General features: G+C 44.3%; 1 long non-coding RNA gene across 1 annotated transcript in view; it reads left to right on the top strand.

The window, feature by feature from the left end:
• Positions 1 to 10019: 10019 nt before the first annotated feature.
• LOC132002719 (uncharacterized) overlaps positions 10020 to 18418 on the top strand; it is a 51415-nt gene continuing 43016 nt past the window's right edge. Inside the window, exon 1 of the long non-coding RNA XR_009399983.1 lies at positions 10020 to 10405. This is a non-coding gene — a long non-coding RNA (uncharacterized LOC132002719). The remainder of the gene's footprint in view (positions 10406 to 18418) is intronic.

The raw sequence follows: 18418 nt of genomic DNA on the forward strand, positions 1-18418 counted from the left end.
ACCACACATGTCAGGGGATATATGGGAACTCTCTATAATTTCTGTCCAAGTTTGCTGTGAATCTAAAACTGCTCCTAAAAATAAGGTCTATTAGGGTTTTTCCTCTAAGATCAGGAAAAAGACAAAGGTTTCCAGTTTCAATTTTATTCAACATAGTACTGGAAGTCCTAGCCACACAGTCAGAGAAGATAAAGAAATAAAAGGCATCCATATGGGTAGAGAAGAAGTTCAACTGTCACTATATAGTTAAAAAAAACTATTAAAAGTAATAAATGAACTCAGTAAAGTTACAGGATACAAAATTAATACACAGAAATTGGTTGTGTTTCTATACACTAATAAAGTACAAGAAAGAGAAATTAAGGGAACAATCCCACTTATAATTTTTTTATTATTATCATTTTTTTAAGATTTTTTTTTTTATTTATTTACTTGAGAGAGAGACAGTGAGAGAGAGCATGAACGAGGAGACGGTCAGAGAGAGAAGCTGACTCCCCACGGAGCTGGGAGCCGGATGCAGGACTCGATCCCGGGACTCCAGGATCATGACCTTAGCCGAAGGCAGTCGTCCAACCAACTGAGCCAGCCAGGCATCCCAATCCCACTTATAATTATACCAAAAAGGATAAAATGACTGGGAATAAATTAACAAAGGAAATGAAACCCTGGATTCTGAAAAATATAAAATATTGATCAAAAGAAATTGAAGACAACATACATTGAAAGACATTCCACATTCCGTGACTGGAAGAATTAATATTGTTAAAATGTCCACACTATCCAAAGCAATCTACAGATTCAATGCAATCCCTAGCAAAATACCAACAGCATTTTTTCACAGAACTATAATAAATAACACTAAAATGTGTCTGAAAACACACACACACACACACAAAAACCCAAATGGTCAAAGTAATCTTGAGAAAGAAGAACAAAGCTAGACGTATCACAAAATTCTGGATTTCAAGATATACTACAAAACTATAGGAATCAAAATAGAACAACATTGGCAGAAAAACAGATGTATAGATCAATAGAAAGAATAGAGCCCAGAAATAAACTCACGATTATATGGTCAATTAACCTACAACAAAGGAGGTAAGAAAATACGAGGGGAAAAAGACAGTCTCTTCAATAAATGGCACTGGGAATACTAAACAGCTCCATATAAAAGAATGAAACTGAACCACTTTCTTTTGCCATACACAAAATAAACATAGAATGGGTTAAAGACCTAAATGTGAGACATGAAACCATAAAACTACTAGAAAAAAGCATACCCATTGATGCCTCTGACATTAGCCATAAAAATATTTTCCTAGCTATGTCTCTTTAGGCAAGGGACACAAAATCAAAAATAAACTATTAGGACACCAAAATAAGTAGCTTTTACACAACAAAAGAAATCATCAACAAAGTGAAAAGGCAACCTACTGAATTGGAGAAGATATTTGCAAATGATATATCTGATAAGGGGTTAATATTCAAATTATTTAAAGAACTTATAGACCTCAACACCAAAATAAAAATAATCCAATTTAAAAACAAGTAGAGGACCCAAATATACATTTTTCCAGAAAAGACATACAGGTGGCCAACAGATACATGAAAATATGCTCAATATCTCTCATCATCAGGGAAATGCAAATCAAAACCACAATGAGACGTCAGCTCTGTCGGAATGGCTAGAATAATAAAAAAAAAAAAAAAGAAATAACAAGTGTTGACAAGGATATGTAGGAAAAAGAATGCTCAGGTACTGTTGGTGGGAATACAAATTGGTACAACAACTATGGAAAACAGTATCGAGTTTCCTCAAGAAATTAAATATAGAAATGCCATATGACCCAGTAATTCCACTACTGGGTATTTTGTCTCCCCAAAAAGAAAACACTAACTCAAAAAGATATATGCTCCCTAATGCATATGTTTATTGCAACATTATTTACAATAACCAGGATATGGAAGCAACCTAAGTGTCATAGATGGATGAATGGATAAAGAAGATGACACACACACACACACACACAGTGTACTATTACTCAGCCCTAAGAAAGGATGAGATCTTGCCACTTTTGACAGCATGGATGGACCTAGAAGGTATTAAGCTAAATGAAATAAGTCAGATGTAGGAAGAAAATACCGTATAGTTTCACTTATACATGGAATCTAAAAGTAAGACAAACAAATAAATAAAAAGCAGAGTCAGACCCATAATAGTGGAGAACAAACTGATGGTTGCCAAAGGGGAGGGGTAGGGATAGACAAAAATGGGTCAAGAGTAGGAGATATAGATTTCCAGTTCTGGAGTGAGTAAGTCACAGGATGAAAGGTACAGCAAAGGGAATATAATCTATGATATGTAATAGTGTTGTCAGATGACAGAAGGTGACTACACTTGTGGTGGGCACAGTACAATGTATAAACTTGCTGAATCACTGTGCTGAACATCTGAAACTAATGTTAACATTGTCAACTCTACTCCAATTAAAGGATTAAAAAATACCAAATTCTATTAAAAATTTTTAACCTAATTTTTAAAAATATTTTTATTTATTTATTTGACAGAGATCACAAGTAGGCAGAGAGAGAGGAGGAAGCAGGCTCCCTGCTGAGCAGAGAGCCCAACATGGGGCTCGATCCCAGGACCCTGGGATCACGACCTGAGCCCAAGGGAGAGGCTTTAACTCACTGAACCACCCAGGCGCCCCCAAAATTTTTAACCTATTTTTAAAAAAATGAATCTTCAGGATCTTGATTCCCTAATTTGTGGGTAATTTGTAAACTTGACTCTTCACTATTTTTAGCAGTCACCGAAATCTGAAGCTTAATTTTGGTCACTCTTTCCCAGGGTCTGCCAAACAGGGACAACTACATATTAGTACCATAAAATGTACATAATGCTATTATGTTGTTAAAAAAATGAAAAGAAAACATACATTAAAAACAAAAAGTGGCAAGTCCTATGAACGGAAACAGAGAAACTTTCACCTTAAAGAGGTGATTAATTTAGCAATTTAAGGAAAACTACACTATGCATTCAGTTTTCACTATTTGTAGACTATGCTTACTGTAACCCGGAAGTAATCCTGATTCATAATATTTAGCAATAGTTACCTTCTTATTCACCTTGGGAGTTTTCTTTACCTAGTCTCCTTCTTTTCACAAGCTTCTTTCCTTAATTTGCCTTAATATATTGATCTATATATTTAGGAGAGCGTAAACGAATTTTTAGTTCTTGAGACAGAGTAGGCTGCAGGTTTTCCTCGATCGCTCTGAAGCGTTCTTAGAGCCCAAATGTTGACTGAAACAGCTCAGTCAGGTAAAAAAATAAAATAAGAAGAAAAAAATTTAAAAATTGCAGGGATGCTTGGGTGGCTCAGTCAATTGAGCACCTGACTCTTGGTTTCGGGTCAGGTCATGCTTTCAGGGTCGTGAGATCAAGTTGAGAATCTGTTTGATTTGAGATTCTCTTTCTCCCTTTCCCTCTGCCCCTCCCCGCCACACTTGCACACGTGTATTCTCTCTCTCTCAAATAAATAAATATTTTTAAAAAGAAGCTGTAGAGGAGGTCTGGGTGGTAGGGATTTAGATTAAGATATAAAAACAGCACATACCTCGGGGTGCCTGGGTGGTTCAGTGGGTTAAAGCCTCGGCTTTTGGCTCAGATCATGATCCCGGGGTCCTGGGATCAAGCCCTGCATTGGGCTCTCCGCTCAGCAAGGAGCCTGCTTCCTCTTCTCTCTGCCTGCCTCTCTGCCTACTTGTGATCTCTATCTGTCAAATAAATAAATAAAATCTTTAAAAACAGCACATACCTCGTAGGGGTATTGCAAGGAAAAGGCATGTGGGTGCTTAACACCCTCCGCCCATTGTAGGTGCTCAGTAAGGCTTCCCCGTTAAAATGATTCATCTGTCAACCTACTCACTCTGCCTGTACTCCTTCCTTCCTTTTCTTTTCTTTCTTTCTTTTTTTTTTTTTTAAAGATTTATTTATTTATTTATTATCAGAGAGAGAGAGAGAATACCAGCAGAGGGGTCGGGTCGAGGGAGGGGGAGAAGCAGACTCCCCACTGAGCAGGGAGCCTGATGGATATGGGACCCAATCCCAGCATCCTAGGATCATGATCTGAGCCAAGTCAGGCACTTAGCCAACAGAACCAGCCAGCGCCCCGCCTGTCTTCCTTAATGATTTAAATTTCCAGGCGCTTGAGTCTTGATGGCCCTGTCAGTCGTGTGGATGGGTTTGCATCAGACAGAGTGACCAGGTGTGTGTGCATAGATGTGCATGTGTGACTGTGAGAGTGTGTATGTGTGTGTGCGTGCACCTGACTGGAGACGGGTGCAGGCATGTCTGATATTTGAACGTGAACTCCGACTTCAAATGGCAAAGAACCTTGTTAAAAAAGACGGCCAGATGTAAATTCTTCTTCTGATAAGGAAGAAGGCTACCGCAGTGCTCCTGTTGCTGGCCTGGACCTGTCATTTCACTTTTCTCCATTCAGAGCCCTTGGGAGGGAAACAAAGAGGGCAAGAGAGAGGCAGAACAGGCATCTTTATAAAAAGGCTCCATATACATGGGTAAAGGAGAGCCTTTCTGTTAGTATGAACCCAGAGTTAATGCAGGCAAAGAGCTGGTGGGAGAGGTGTTATAGGACTGAAAAGCTAGAAGTGAGTTAAAAAGTTGTTTCCCCCTCAGATACATACATGTAGGACCAGGGACAACGCAGCTGGAGAAGGGAAACAAAGTCAAGTAATTTCATTTTTACTATCTTTTCTCCACGTGTTTTAATTAAACCATGTTCTAAGTAATAAAATAAGTTTGAATTCATTTATAGAACATAAACTACCGAGGAAAGGGTAGAGCTATTTAGATGAAAGTTTTGTTGTTGTTGTTGTTGTTTAAGATTTTATTTATTTATTTGACAGCGATCACAAGTAGGCAGAGAGGCAGGCAGAGAGAGAGGGGCAAGCAGGCACCCTGCTGAGCAGAGACTGATGTGGGGCTCCAGGACCCTGGGATCATGACCTGAGCCAAAGGCAGAGGCTTTAACCCACTGAGCCACCCAGATGCCCCAAGATGAACGTTTTAAATATTATGGACTATTGACATTAGGAGGGCTGCATACTCCTCTTTAATATTCATGCTTTAGATTTTTTTTTTATGCTTAAGATTTTTGAAGAATGTTTCATACACCAAGCATTTCTATATTCGAGGACTCTTTTTTTATACGTGTAATTCATGAAAGGCATGTGGCTTTTAAGACTGAGTCATTCTTTGACTCAGTGAGTCAAACTTGTCAGGGAAACTAGCCATTGGGAAACCTAAGTTATCACTGCTCTCCAGATGGCAGCTTGCCTAAAATGTCAGCAGATTACCCAGGAGAAAAGAAGCAGACTTGGAATCTGGCCTTGCAGACTAAAACCTGAAAGGTGCTTGCAAACATCACAGGGTATTTCAAGTCTTGTCGTGACTCACATGTTTCTCTTTTTTCAGGGCTGTAACTATGACCCTCGGTTGAGATCTATATCTATATCTATATATTTATGTATTTATTTTTATTATTATTTTTTAAAATTTAAACCTGCCTCCTTTTCAGAAAGGTTTCGAGCTGTCATCGGGTCCAGTGGGGAAATGGTCAGATACTCACGATAAGCTGATGCCCACAAAGGAAAGTCAAGCTCCAGAAAGGAGAAAAAGAGAAACTGAGAGGATTCGCCAATGCTGAGGATGTTTGTGTCAGAGGTAGGTGCCCACGGGTTATCAGAATCTTTAGGCCAGGTCCAAGAAATTAATCAGCCGTGGGGAAAGGAGCCAAAGATGAAGTAACTGGACACTGGAAAATACAGGCAGAACAGCACAGTAAGATGTCAGGGTGAGCCTCAGGGAGGGCGGAGGCAAAGGGTGTCTGATAGGGTTCCCCACCAGGTCTCAGTCTCAGCACCAGAGTTCTAGAAAAGAGACCTAGCAACCGTTCTAGAAGGAAAAGATTACTAGGGAGGAAACCAGGGTAGGAAGATGAAGGGTAGGGGCTGGGGAAGAACCAGATTAGTGGCCCAGGAATAGAAAAGGAAATGGAGGTCAGTGGTAGGATACCTCAAATAGTAAGATGGGGTGTGTTATTAGCTCCCTGACTGAATGAATTTCTTTCATATAGACTTCTACTGAACAGAGCCAAGGAACAGCTTTACCGATATGTTTCAGCAACCCACGAGGAACATAAAAGATTCATCTCTAGTCACCCACACAAGTTAAGCCAACATGAACAGTCCATTGGAAAGCAAGCTGAAATGTGACTATTCTGCATTTGCCAGCTGCTAGGGAGCCCCGAAATCCTCCTAACTGAAGGCTATCAAAGAAGCTCCAGAGCTCATTAAGCCCCTGACTTATTTAGCTTAAATTTGGGCTAATCCTTTGGTGAGAAGTCTATGGGGGAAGAGCCTGCCTCTAGAACACTGGCAGCAACAAAGTAGGTGGAAACACCAGGAAGATGTGTGGACAGATGGAGCCTTAGGAATCTGGGTGCAGACAACTATTTCCATTGAAGAGAACAGAAGATTCAAACCCTTCCTCATTTTCCCCAGCTCTGAGCATTTCTTTTCTGAAAAGTTTTCTTCTTTCTTCTAGTTCATAGATCATGTTCAGAAAGCTGTTTTTTGAGGATTAGTGACAGGGAAAGTTCAATTTTAAATATTTTCCCCTATGAATAGCTTTGGGATAGCAATCTGCGTTTGCCTGTTGTTGTCATTCACCTGAGATAGATGTTTGCAAAATGGTCCTAAACCGTGGGACCACAAATACAAAAGTCACTCTAGTAGAAGGTTTTTCTCCACTGGTCCCTTGAAGCCACCCATGTAATACCATTGGAAAGCTGCCACTGGAGGGCATTAGACATCATTTAATTTACTACATGATGACTTTTTGACCTCTGCATTCATATCACCAGGTTACTTGCTAGTTTATCCCTATTACCACCATCAAACATTCACTGATCTATTTCCAAGTGAAGGAAATGATGATTGAGCAGCAGATCCAAAGTGATCTTCTAAGGCGCTCATTGTCCCGTTGAAACAAATACATGAAACCTGGGGTAAATTCAAATCAGACTTGCATGCACTCTGAAAAAGCCATGGTGAGACAAGATCAACAATGTTTTCAGGGACAGTATTTTGCAAAAGAAGCTAGGACCTCTTAAGGAGCAAACTCACAGTGCCATACAGGGTTTTTTGCACATTCTGCTGGACAAGTCTCACTGCATCAAGACTAACCATAAGAACCAGCCAACATTTTCATTATTACAAAATATTTGTTGAATAATTAGGATGCAACCAATTTATGCCTTCTTAGAGATCGCTCCATCTGTTTCTCCCCAAATTTATTTCTATGGACCACAAAGCTGTAATCTCTTCTCTAAGCTTACAAATAAAATAATATGTAAATACACAATATAATATGATCAATCATCCATTCATTCAAAGCTTTAAGCAGCCTTGGCCTTTACTGGGTTCAGGACTCAGGACTCCAGCAACTGGGGATGATTTTCACATTACAAAGGGTTCCTTTTAGTGCTTCCCTAGAGGATTTAAATATTTAAGTGTTGCTTTGCAGACCATTAACTCTTGCAGTTGGAAGAGGAAGAAGGGATAAATGTGGATGGTCAGGGGGGAAAAAAGTAGATCTAAACCTGAAATGTCAGAAGCCAGTGCCAACAATAGACCACTGATCCCTGTCACTGATTTATCTCACTCATATAGGATAAAAGTCATCAACGTACATTGTTGACATTCCCTGTTTTGATCTTAACATCAGTTAGGCTTGTAGATAAACTAAAAAACTGAGCATTTAGAGGAATGACCAGATGGAACACGGGATTTTTAGAGCAGGGAAACTACTCTGTATGATACTATAATAGTGGACCCATGTCATTATACATGTATTTAAACCATGGGATGTACACCATAAGGGAACCCTAATGTAAACTATGGACGTGGGTGATAATGGCGTGTCCATGTAGTTCATGGATTTTAACAAACGTGCCTCTCTAGTGGGGGATGTTGACCATGGCAGAGGCTCCACATATTTGGGGAGAGAGTTATATGTGAAATCTGTACCTTCTGCTCAATTTTCCTGCAAAGCCACAAGTGCTCTAAAAAATAAAGCCTACCAAAAGTGTGGGGAGTTTACAATTTGATGGTAAATAACATTTTCAACAATTAAATTCCTATAAAATGTTTGTCGAATTTGTTGCAAAAGATTAATGAGAAGGGGGAGGTATGCCTATAATAGATTTGAGATGGAGCCTCTGTCTTCCTCTCTGCACCGTCATCAAGGCAGGTAGAGGAGATGGGGATGGTACAGGTATTTCAGTCATTAACATACAGTGTAGTATGTGTGTGGTAGGAGTCTGCCTCCCCCCATGTATAGAGAATAGCATGTAAATGGCACACGGTATAAATTTTGTGAGTATTTTCTGCAGTCAGCTGGCAGTATACCCCACCTACAAATGTGAACAGTACGAGATGGCAGTAGGGCTATCTAGGATAGGCACCAATGTCTCCATTTTTAGTAAACATTCAGAACGATAACTGCAGACAGAGAAGACTCCTGTCTGTCTCTATGATTTGGCAATTAAGTGTTAGTCCAAGAGACAAGAGACAGAGCAAAGGGAGCCACAATACCAAAATAGAAGTGCTAAGGGGAGTAGGATAATATTTACCAGCAATTTTGTAGACCTAACAGCTGTTCATATCTGTACATTTTGGGACCGCCCAGGCAACCCCTCCCAGTGCCCAAAGTTAGCCAACTTGGAGCATCCCTCTGGTACCTCCAGTGGCCAGGCAGACGGTGGGGAGGGTCTTTGGGGGAGCTGGGGGCTCCTTCTGCCAAGTTCCTCTTCCAAATAAAACGGGCTGCAAGAGGGCTCTGACTGCCACTTGGCACAGTCCGCCCTGCTGGCCCCAGTGGGAGGGTCACTGCTGAGACACCCAGCCCCATCTTATTGTTCAGCGCCGGGAGTTTCCTCCTTTGGCAGAGACCTGGAGCCCTGAGCTGAGCGGGAAGGGGACGGGCTGGGGCAGGACTTTGGGATGTCTATTGCTGCCGCTCCTTCCCCTCTCCGGGAGCTCGGGTTTCCCGGGGTGTGTGCGGATTCTCAATAAAAAGGGAAAAGCACGATCCAAGTTAATTTTCCAGCGCCGAGAGGAAATGCTGTTTCCTGCATCGTACAAAACTGGTGCCAACAAGACTGACACAGGAGCCCATTGTCCCGCTAACAATGCGGTGATGGGGGAAGGACGCCTGAGAAAACAGACCTCGGGCCGCCGTGAGCGTTTGATCTTTCCTCATAAGTGTGTGAGTGTGCCTGTGTGTGTGTGCCTGTGTGGCGTTAGGATGGGCTGGTAGAGCCAGGGCACAGCCCCTTTCCGTCCTGCCGTCGCTCCCCGGGCACGCTCCTGAAGATGCCCGGGGAGACCTGACTCTCTAAAGCGTCCACAAGACACAAGGAAAATGGGAAGGGCAGGAAAACCCAGAAGAAGGCATGGAAATGGAAAGAAAGGAAAGGAAAGGAGAAGGGAACAGACAAGACTCACCCCAAAGTCCCCCCCCACCCCATGGGTTCATTACAAATCCTCCATCGGCCCGGGTCCGAGGCAGAATCGAAGGTCTCCCACCCCACCCCCGCCCGGGTGCCAAGCCCGCTCCTCCGCCGACCCGGAGCCGAGGGCGAGCCCACGCGGTGCGAGTGGCCGGGACTGTGGCTGGACTCGCCGGGAACGCAGCCGCGCGTCGCCGCCGCAGGGAGGGAAGGAGGGAGGCCGAGGGGCAGCGTCTCACGGAGGAGTCCCTCGAGAGCCCAGCCGCCGGGCAGGGCTGACCCGCTGGTGACTCGGCCCAGAGAGCGCCCGGTGCGTCCCGACCCCCGCCTGGCGGCGGTGGCGCCGGGGCCGGGCGGGGACCGGCTGCGGGGGGCGGGGGGATGGGGTGGGGGGTTGCCCCCGCCCCGCACGCGCCGGGACGAGCGTCTGAGTTGGGGGCGCTCGGCGGGGACTTCCACGGAGCAGGCGGGGGCGCGGGAGCAGCGCGCAGCTGTCCGCCCGGGTTCACCTGGGCGCCCGGGGTCACCGCCTCTGCCTGAGGACACGTTGCCGCGGGCTCCAGGGGACGCGGGTTCATCCCAGCGCCCAAGTGTAACCTCCCCGCCCTTCGCTCGCTCACGTAGTCCCGGGTTTCGGGACGCGGAGTGCTGGCGAGGAGGCCGCTCGCGGCCCCGGCGGGGCCGGGGGATAAACAATCGCACAGGATACACGACACCCTGGACTGTCACAAGTCCCTCGCAGGAAAAGATAAATAACATCTGAGGAGCCGCGGCGCAGCTTCCCCGGCCGAACAGAAACTCGGCGAGAAGTGAGTAAACAACAGAACCGGAGAGAGTTCACCGAGCCTTGGCGGCAGAGAGAATCCGACGCGGTGGCCCCCGCTCCCCCGCCCGGGCTCTCACGAGAGGGGGGTGAGGGCTGAGGAGGGGGGGTCCTTCCAGGGGAAATGAGGGGGGAAACAAAACAAAACAAACCGCACACGGTTCAGACTTTGTCCTTTACACGGACCGACGCTTGTCACGTTCTGGATGCGAAGCCTGTTTCCTGGGCGTTGGAGGAAACCTTTCTGGAGCAGGGGTTGAGATGGAGGGGGTTTTCTGGAAGGGGAGGCTAAGGAAGAATTTCCTGAGGAAGCCACACTCTTCCCAAGGTTTGCTGCTTGGGCTCAGAGTTGTCAGGGACCTAAACCACCTTCAGGAATCTGTGGTTCTCTGGGGATTTCTTAATGTTCAAGGAAACCTCCTCACCTATGTAAAGGCTATGCCCCTGGGGGAGGGGGTGGCCCGCGGGGAAAGGTAAGAGGGAACAAAATCCAAACCAGGGAACTGGAGATGCTCCGTGGGGCAGATAAAATATGCACACCTGAAGGGTTTACCTTTCTCCCGAGGGAGTTTGAGTGCCCAAAGCAGTCTTTCCCCTTCTGTGAGGGAGCAAGGCACTTTTCCAGCCTCCTCTCTCCTCCTCTTCTGCAAAAACGCACTTAGTTCCTAGACTGGCAATCTCCCCAGCCCAAGAAGTATCTCGTGGGAGGTGCAACAGCCTCTTGGACACTGCCAAAATTGCACTACACGAGATCTATTACTCTGAAATAAGGCTACAGCCCAAGATGCAATTTCCCCGAGAGGATATCCATTCATTACTCAAGCATGCAGGTGTTATTTACCTGTTCCTGTAAACTGGGCTACTCCAGGAGCGCATTGTGTATTTCATAGTGATGTAGCTTTTCAATAATCCTTATGTCCATGTGAGTAAGTTTAGGTAATTGTTTTGAGATTAGGGAAAATGGATGAGGACTGTGAGGATGTGGTGAGAGTGTGGGCTGGCCTCTTACTAAACACAATTCACAGCAGACTGTGGTCCTCATCCCTCTGAATATTCTGACCGGTCCCTCAGCGGTCACGTACAGACATAGTGTACCCAGATTTCTAGATGTTCTTCAGGCTTTCTCATGCCAGTCATGCGGGCAACATGGGGACATCTGGACTGGATGCTAGTGCAAGTAGGTGAGTTCCTGACTTAGCCAGAGTTCTAGTTCTGATGGTTACACTCACAGAATCCTATGGGAAGCTTTCAGTGTGGTTCACAACCCACTCATCTGCTGTGAGCCTCTCCAGAAACAGCCCCATTTGTCTTTGTATTCACAGTGCCTGCCCAACTGCCTACATTGTGGGTACTCAACCAGTATGCATTGCTGAACAAAGATTTTGTAGGTCTGCTTATTAAATTTGGAGGTGACACAAAGTTGAGATGGTAAACATGATTATAAAATCAGAGTCACCCAAAGCCCTAGCAGATTGGAGTATTAGATGAATCTATAATAAGAACATTTTAAAAAAACATTTATTTATTTGAGCAAAAGCACAAGTTGGGGGGCAGCAGAGGTAGAGAGACAGAGGGAGAAACAGACTCCCCACTGAGCAGGGAGCACATGTGGGGCTGGAGCACATGTGGGGCTTGATCCCAGGACCTTGAGATCATGACCTGAGCCAAAGGCAGATGCTTCACCAACTGAGCCACCCTGATGCCCCTATAATGAGAACATTTTAGGTCCTTCTCTTGAGTCTCCCAAAATTTAACTCTGCAAATACAGATTGGGGAAGATCAACTAAGTAGCCAGCCTAACAATAATAATGGCTGAGGGAAAGTTCCATGTGGGCATCACAGACCTCTGTCAAAAAAGTGACTGAGGCCCTGGATCAGAATCTACTCCACGTGTCCTAGATGTATGAGTTCTGGGATCGGTACTGAGCTCCTCAATATGGGAAGAGATTAGATATAGCTGTATCTGTTAAAAGGAGGGGGGCAGGATGGAGAAATACTCAAAATCATGTTGGGTGAGGATGGTCAAGAGAACTAGTGAAGTTTAGTCCAGGAGAGAGAAAGGACTTTAGGAGACAGGAGAGCTGCTTTCATATATATATATATATATTTTTTTTTTTTTTTTAAAGCTTTTATTTATCTATTTGACAGAGAGAGAGGTCACAAATAGGCAGAGAGGCGGGCAGAGAGAGAGGGAGAAGCAGGCTCTCTGCTGAGCAGAGAGCCCCATGTGGGACTGGATCCCAGAACCCTGAGATCATGACCCAAGCCGAAGGCAGAGGTTTAACCCACTGAGCCACCCAGGAATTATGTGGGCCCCCATGCTCCAGTGAACCCTGAGATGAGAGTGATTGTCCACAGTTGGCAGTGTTCCTGATGACTGTACCTTTTAGTTACCCTGCCTCAGGGGGAAATGAGATCCCCAAAACAGAAATGACCAGAGCATAACCTGGATGACCCCTCAACAGGGCCATAGTAAGATGGGATTTAAGCATCCCTTGGGGCTAGGACAGAGAGGGCTTTTAGGATTCCTTCTACCACTAAGCAAATACTATTCTATGTCCATTTCTCATCTGCTAAGGGCTAACTCTGCCTTGCTATAGTTTCTTAAACTTAATGAGATCTTTAAGGCACTTCCATATTACTGTTTCATAAAGAAAAATGTACATGTGGAAACAACCAAACAGTGCATATTTGGGGGCCCTTCAAGATAAAAGATAAAAAAGCTTCAAGATAAAACCATGTATTGCTGATGATATTATGACCATGATTACTACAGGTTTGAAATTAAGATTTTATTTATTTATTTGACTGACAGAGATCACAAGTAGGCAGAGACACAGGCAGAGAGAGTGGAGGAAGCAGGCTCCCTGCTGAGCAGAGAGACCGATGCAGGGCTCGATCCTAGGACCCTGAGATCATGACCTGAGCCAAAGGCACAGGCTTTAACCCACTGAGCCACCCAGGTGCCCCTACAGGTTTGAAATTAAATAAGAGGCCAATATTTGTGAAGAGCTTTGTCTGCCTGGAGAAGATCCAGATCAAGGGGAACTTGTATATATTACTGGTAGGCATGCAAGAAGGTAGAGTCATTTTAGAAAACAATCAGGCAGTTTCTTATTAATTTAGACATATACTCTCTAAATGACCCAGCGATGCCACCCCAGATAATACTCCAAGAACAATGAAAACTTATATCCATACAACGACCCATAGACTAATGTTTGTAGCAGCTTTATTCATAATGCTGAAAACTGGAAACAACCTGAATGCTCATCAGCCAGTGAATGGGCAAATAAATTCCATGCAATGGAATACTATGCAGTAATGAAAAGGAATGAATTGCTGATTTGGGCAACAACGTGGAGAAATCGCAACAGGGTTATGCTAAGTGAAACCCGCCAGACACCAAAGCTACCACACTGTGTGATTTTGTTTATTTGATATTTGGAAAAGGTAGAACTATAGGGACAAAACTCAGATTAGTGGTTGCCAGGGGCTGGGGGAAAGGGGAGGGCCTGTCAACAAAGGGGCACAAGAGAACATCTCCAGGATGATAGAAATATTCTGTATCTTGATTTTGGTGGTGGTTATACAATATACATCGTCAACTCCTGGACCATATACCTGAAAGGATGAACTTTGTTTTATGTAAATTATGCTTCAAGAAAATGGCCTTAGGGGTGCCTGGGTGGCTCAGTGGGTTAAAGCCTCTGCCTTCGGCTCAGGTCATGATCCCAGGGTCCTGGGATCGAGCCTCGCATCGGGCTCTCTGCTCAGCAGGGAGCTTGCTTTCTCTTCTCTCTCTCTGCCTGCCTCTCTGCCTACTTGTGATTTCTGTCTGTCAAATAAACAAATAAAATCTTTAAAAAAAAAAAAAAGAAAGAAAATAGCCTTAGTAAAACTCTGCCTGCATTTTAAATAATTGATAATTAATAATAATTAATAAGTGATTTTTTTTCTGGTGAATTGCATAATATTGGTACACAAGAAATATTTGCAGAATGAATGAATGAATCTGTGTGGAAGTTTTGCTTCTCCACGAAGTCAAAGCTTACAAACATGCTCTGTCTTCTGTCTGAGGGACCCGCCTTTTCCACCATCCCTCATGACACGGAGGTTGTGTGGGAGGACATCCTTTTTCTGTGAAAAGGCATCACCCTGATCATCAAGTCAGTTTTCTGAGGAAGTCTTATTCATCTGGAATTGGGAACTTCATCCAGGAAATACCCAGCAGACATGTGGATGAGACATGTGGATGTTGTCTGGGGGTCTGCAGTGGCGAGGCCTGGCTGGGGACACGCAGGCAGGAGAAATTCCCATCCTAGAGGAACAGGGCATTCTAAATGAAAAGTGTCACTCCACAGGATCGATATCACTTTCCAGGTTTCTAATCTAACAGTTGTCTTTGGAAATTGATTATAAAACAAAGAGGTTTTAAGACCTCTTTAAGTAATATATTATTACTATTTACTCTAAGAGTATAGCTGGGTTTTAGGAAGATATGAATATATACTATTTTGAATTTATAGAACTGTTACTTTATTTTTATTATGTCACTTTTCCCCCCACGACTATCATAGAAATTTTTTTTTTTTAAGATTTTGTTTATTTATTCGACAGACAAAGATCACAAGTAGGCAGAGAGGCAGGCAGAGAGAGTGGAGGAAGCAGGCTCCCCTTGGAGCAGAGAGCCCGATGGAGGGCTGGATCCCAGGACCCTGGGATCATGACCTGAACCGAAAGCAGAGGCTTTAACCCACTGAGCCACCCAGGCGCCCCGCATAGAAATTTAAAAAAAAATCATTTAAACCATTTTAAGTGTACAGTTCAGTAGTGTTAAGTACATTCACATGGTTATGCAACTAATCTCCAGAACTCAGTTCATCTTGCAAAACTAAAACTCCATCTTCATTAAGCAACTCCCCATTCCTCTCTTGCCCCAGCCCCTGGCAACCACCATCCCACTTTCTGTCTCTATGAATTTGACTCTTGCAGATACCTCATATAAGTGGGATTATGCAATATTTGTTTTTTTGCAGCTGGTTCATTCCACTGAGCATAATGTCCTCAAGGTTCACCCATGTTATGGCATGTGTCAGAATTTCCTTAACTTTTAAGGCTCAATAATATTTAACTGTATGTATCTGCCGCATTTTCTTTTTTTGAGAGAGAGAGAGAGAAACAGAACATGCACACAAGCGATCATGGGGGGAGGTGGTGAGGGGCAGAGGGAGAGAGAGAAGAGAGAACTTTTTTTTTTTTAATTTATTTGTCAGACAGAGAGAGCATGCACAAGCAGGCAGAGTAGCAGGCTGAGGCAGATGGAGAAGCAGGCTCCCAGCCCAGCAAAGAGCCCGATGCGGGACTCGATCCCAGGACACTGGGTCATGACCTGAGCCAAAGGCAGCTGCTTAACCAACTGAGCCACCCAGGCATCCCGAGGAGAGAGAATCTTTTTTTTTTTTTTTAATTTACTTGACAGACAGAGATCACAAGTAGGCAGAGAGGTAGGCAGAGAGAGAGAGGAAGGAAAGCAGGCTCCCTGCTGAGCAGAGAGCCCGATGCGGGGCTGATCCCAGGACCCTGGGATCATGACCTGAGCCGAAAGCAGAGGCTTTAACCCACTGAGCCACCCAGGAGCCCCAGGAGAGAGAATCTCTCTCACAGGGCTTGGTCCTAGGAGCCTGAGATCATGACCTGAGCCGAAATCACAAGAGTCAGACGCGTAACTGACTGAGCCACCCAGAAGCCTCTATACCACACTTTTTTTTTATACATTTGTCCATCAGTGGACATTTGGGTTGCTTCTACTTTTTGGCTATTGTGAATGCTACTGCTATAAATAACCTTGTATAAATACCACTTTAGGGCCCTATTTCCAATTATTTGAGATATACATATTTATCCAGATATCCAGAAGTGGACCGGTTCGAGCATATGGTAATACTATTTCTAATTATTTGACAGACTCTTATTTGCACAGTATTTTCACCGTTTTACATTCCCAGCGAGAGTGCACAAGAGTTTCTATTTCTCCATGTCCCTCCCAAAACTTGCTATTTTCATTTGTTGTTGTTGTTTAATCGTAATCATCTGATTGGGTTTGAGGTGGTGTCTTATGGGGGGTTTTGATTTGCATTTCCCTAATGATGAGTGATGTTGAGCATCTTGTCCTGCACTTCTCAGCCATTTGTAGATCTTCTTTGGAGAAATATCTATTCAAGTCCTTTGTTCATTTTAAAATCAGGTTATGTTTTGTTGGTGTGGTCAAGTTGTAGAAGTTCTGTGTATATTCTGGATGCTAACCCCTTGTCATGTATATGATCTGCAAAAATTTCCTTCCATTCAGTGGGTGGTATTGTGGGATTCTTTTAGGCAACAGCATCCTCTGTGTGGGAACCTGGACTCAACAAGCTCCCTGGGTTATTCTGATGCAGGCCTTTTGCACCACTCTTCTGATGCACATACAGTTGGATGGAACTTCCGTTGACATATTAAGTAATAAATGTGTGTGGATTTGGTTAGAGCCTTAGGATGTTTAAGTAGAAGGAACACCAGGAGGTCACTTTATCCAAGCACCTATTTTTATGATCAACAAACTAAATTGGACTCCCCGGAGCAGGCACAGAGCAAGAGCTTCGACACAAAGGCCTTGTTCCCAGTTCTTGCTACTCCCGCCATGCTGGGGTCTCTGGAATATCTTTGTAGGAGATTTGTTTGCTCTATGGGCAGTTTGTGTGTTATGTTTACCACTCACTTTACAAAATATGTTCATTAAAAGTGAGGTCTTTTGTTTTTCTTGCATGGGAATGCCTAATATGGAACAAATACAGGTCAACAAATTGCCTGAATGTCACTTTCATTTGATTCCACTCTGGAGGTGTTCATAAAACCCTAACATCCTGGAGGAACGGAGCCTCATGACCAGTGAAGGGACTGTATCTTTCTTTTTAGAACAATTGTTTCTCTTACCTGTCTCTGTGATTTATGGCTTCTCTCCTGCTGCTTCCTGCTTCTCCTTCTCGCTCTCTTGCTGTACCTTCTTTGTGCCCTTTAGGACTATCTCCTCTCTCCCTAAATGTGAAGGCTGCCCTCAGCCCCCTTCCTTTCTCATCAAATACCTCCTCCCTAGACAACTGTGATTGAGTCCTTGATTTTGCGGGTGATGACTCTCAGATTGAGGGCAGCAGCCCGACTCAGGTCTGTGTGTGCCTTCCACAGGTGCCTGTCTGCAAGGGAGCTCCAGCATGTCAAACTCCGAGTGTCTGAAATCTCACCCAGTCTGTTCCTTCCCAGAACTTGTTCTCTTTGCCCTGTCTGCATTTGCCAAAGCCAGAAACCTAGGAGCCAGCCTCTCCCTTAGCACCCATGGTTAATCAGTCATTTAGCTGTTCATGCTCTTTGCTAAATATCTACATTGCACTGATCCTTCTTTTCCCTCTGGCTTGACCCAGTCTTCATTAGCTAGTCATATTCAGAGAAGCTTAGGCTTCCCACTGCATACGTGTGCACACACACACACACACACACACACACACACACACACACACAGAATGGAATGTGTGTATGAGACGCTGTATCCTGGTGACCAGACAGTACCATGGCTAGGAGCTCCCTCAGAGGAGTGGCTCAGGACACCACAGAATACCAGGATGGCTGGGGAGGAGAAGGCCATTCTGTACTCCAGGAGACTTCTGGCAATGTCTAGACACTGGGGTGGGGGTGTGCTACTGGCATCTAGCGAGTAGGGACCAGGGAATGTTGATAAGTGTACTACAATGCACAGAACAGCTGCCCTTTGCTCCCCGCAAAGAATTATCCAGCCCAAAATGTGAATAGTACCAAGGATGAATTATCCTTCCCTAAAATGATCCATAGCTTTTGGTTCCCCACTCAGGTCCCTTTTACCTGGAGGATGCACAGGACTGCTGAGTGTTGGCTATTAAGGGCTCACCACTGCCTCCTGCAAAGAAGAAGCTACCTCAGGATCTGTGAGGTT

This window comes from Mustela nigripes, chromosome 15, assembly GCF_022355385.1.
Source record: "Mustela nigripes isolate SB6536 chromosome 15, MUSNIG.SB6536, whole genome shotgun sequence".
Lineage (NCBI taxonomy): Eukaryota > Metazoa > Chordata > Mammalia > Carnivora > Mustelidae > Mustela > Mustela nigripes.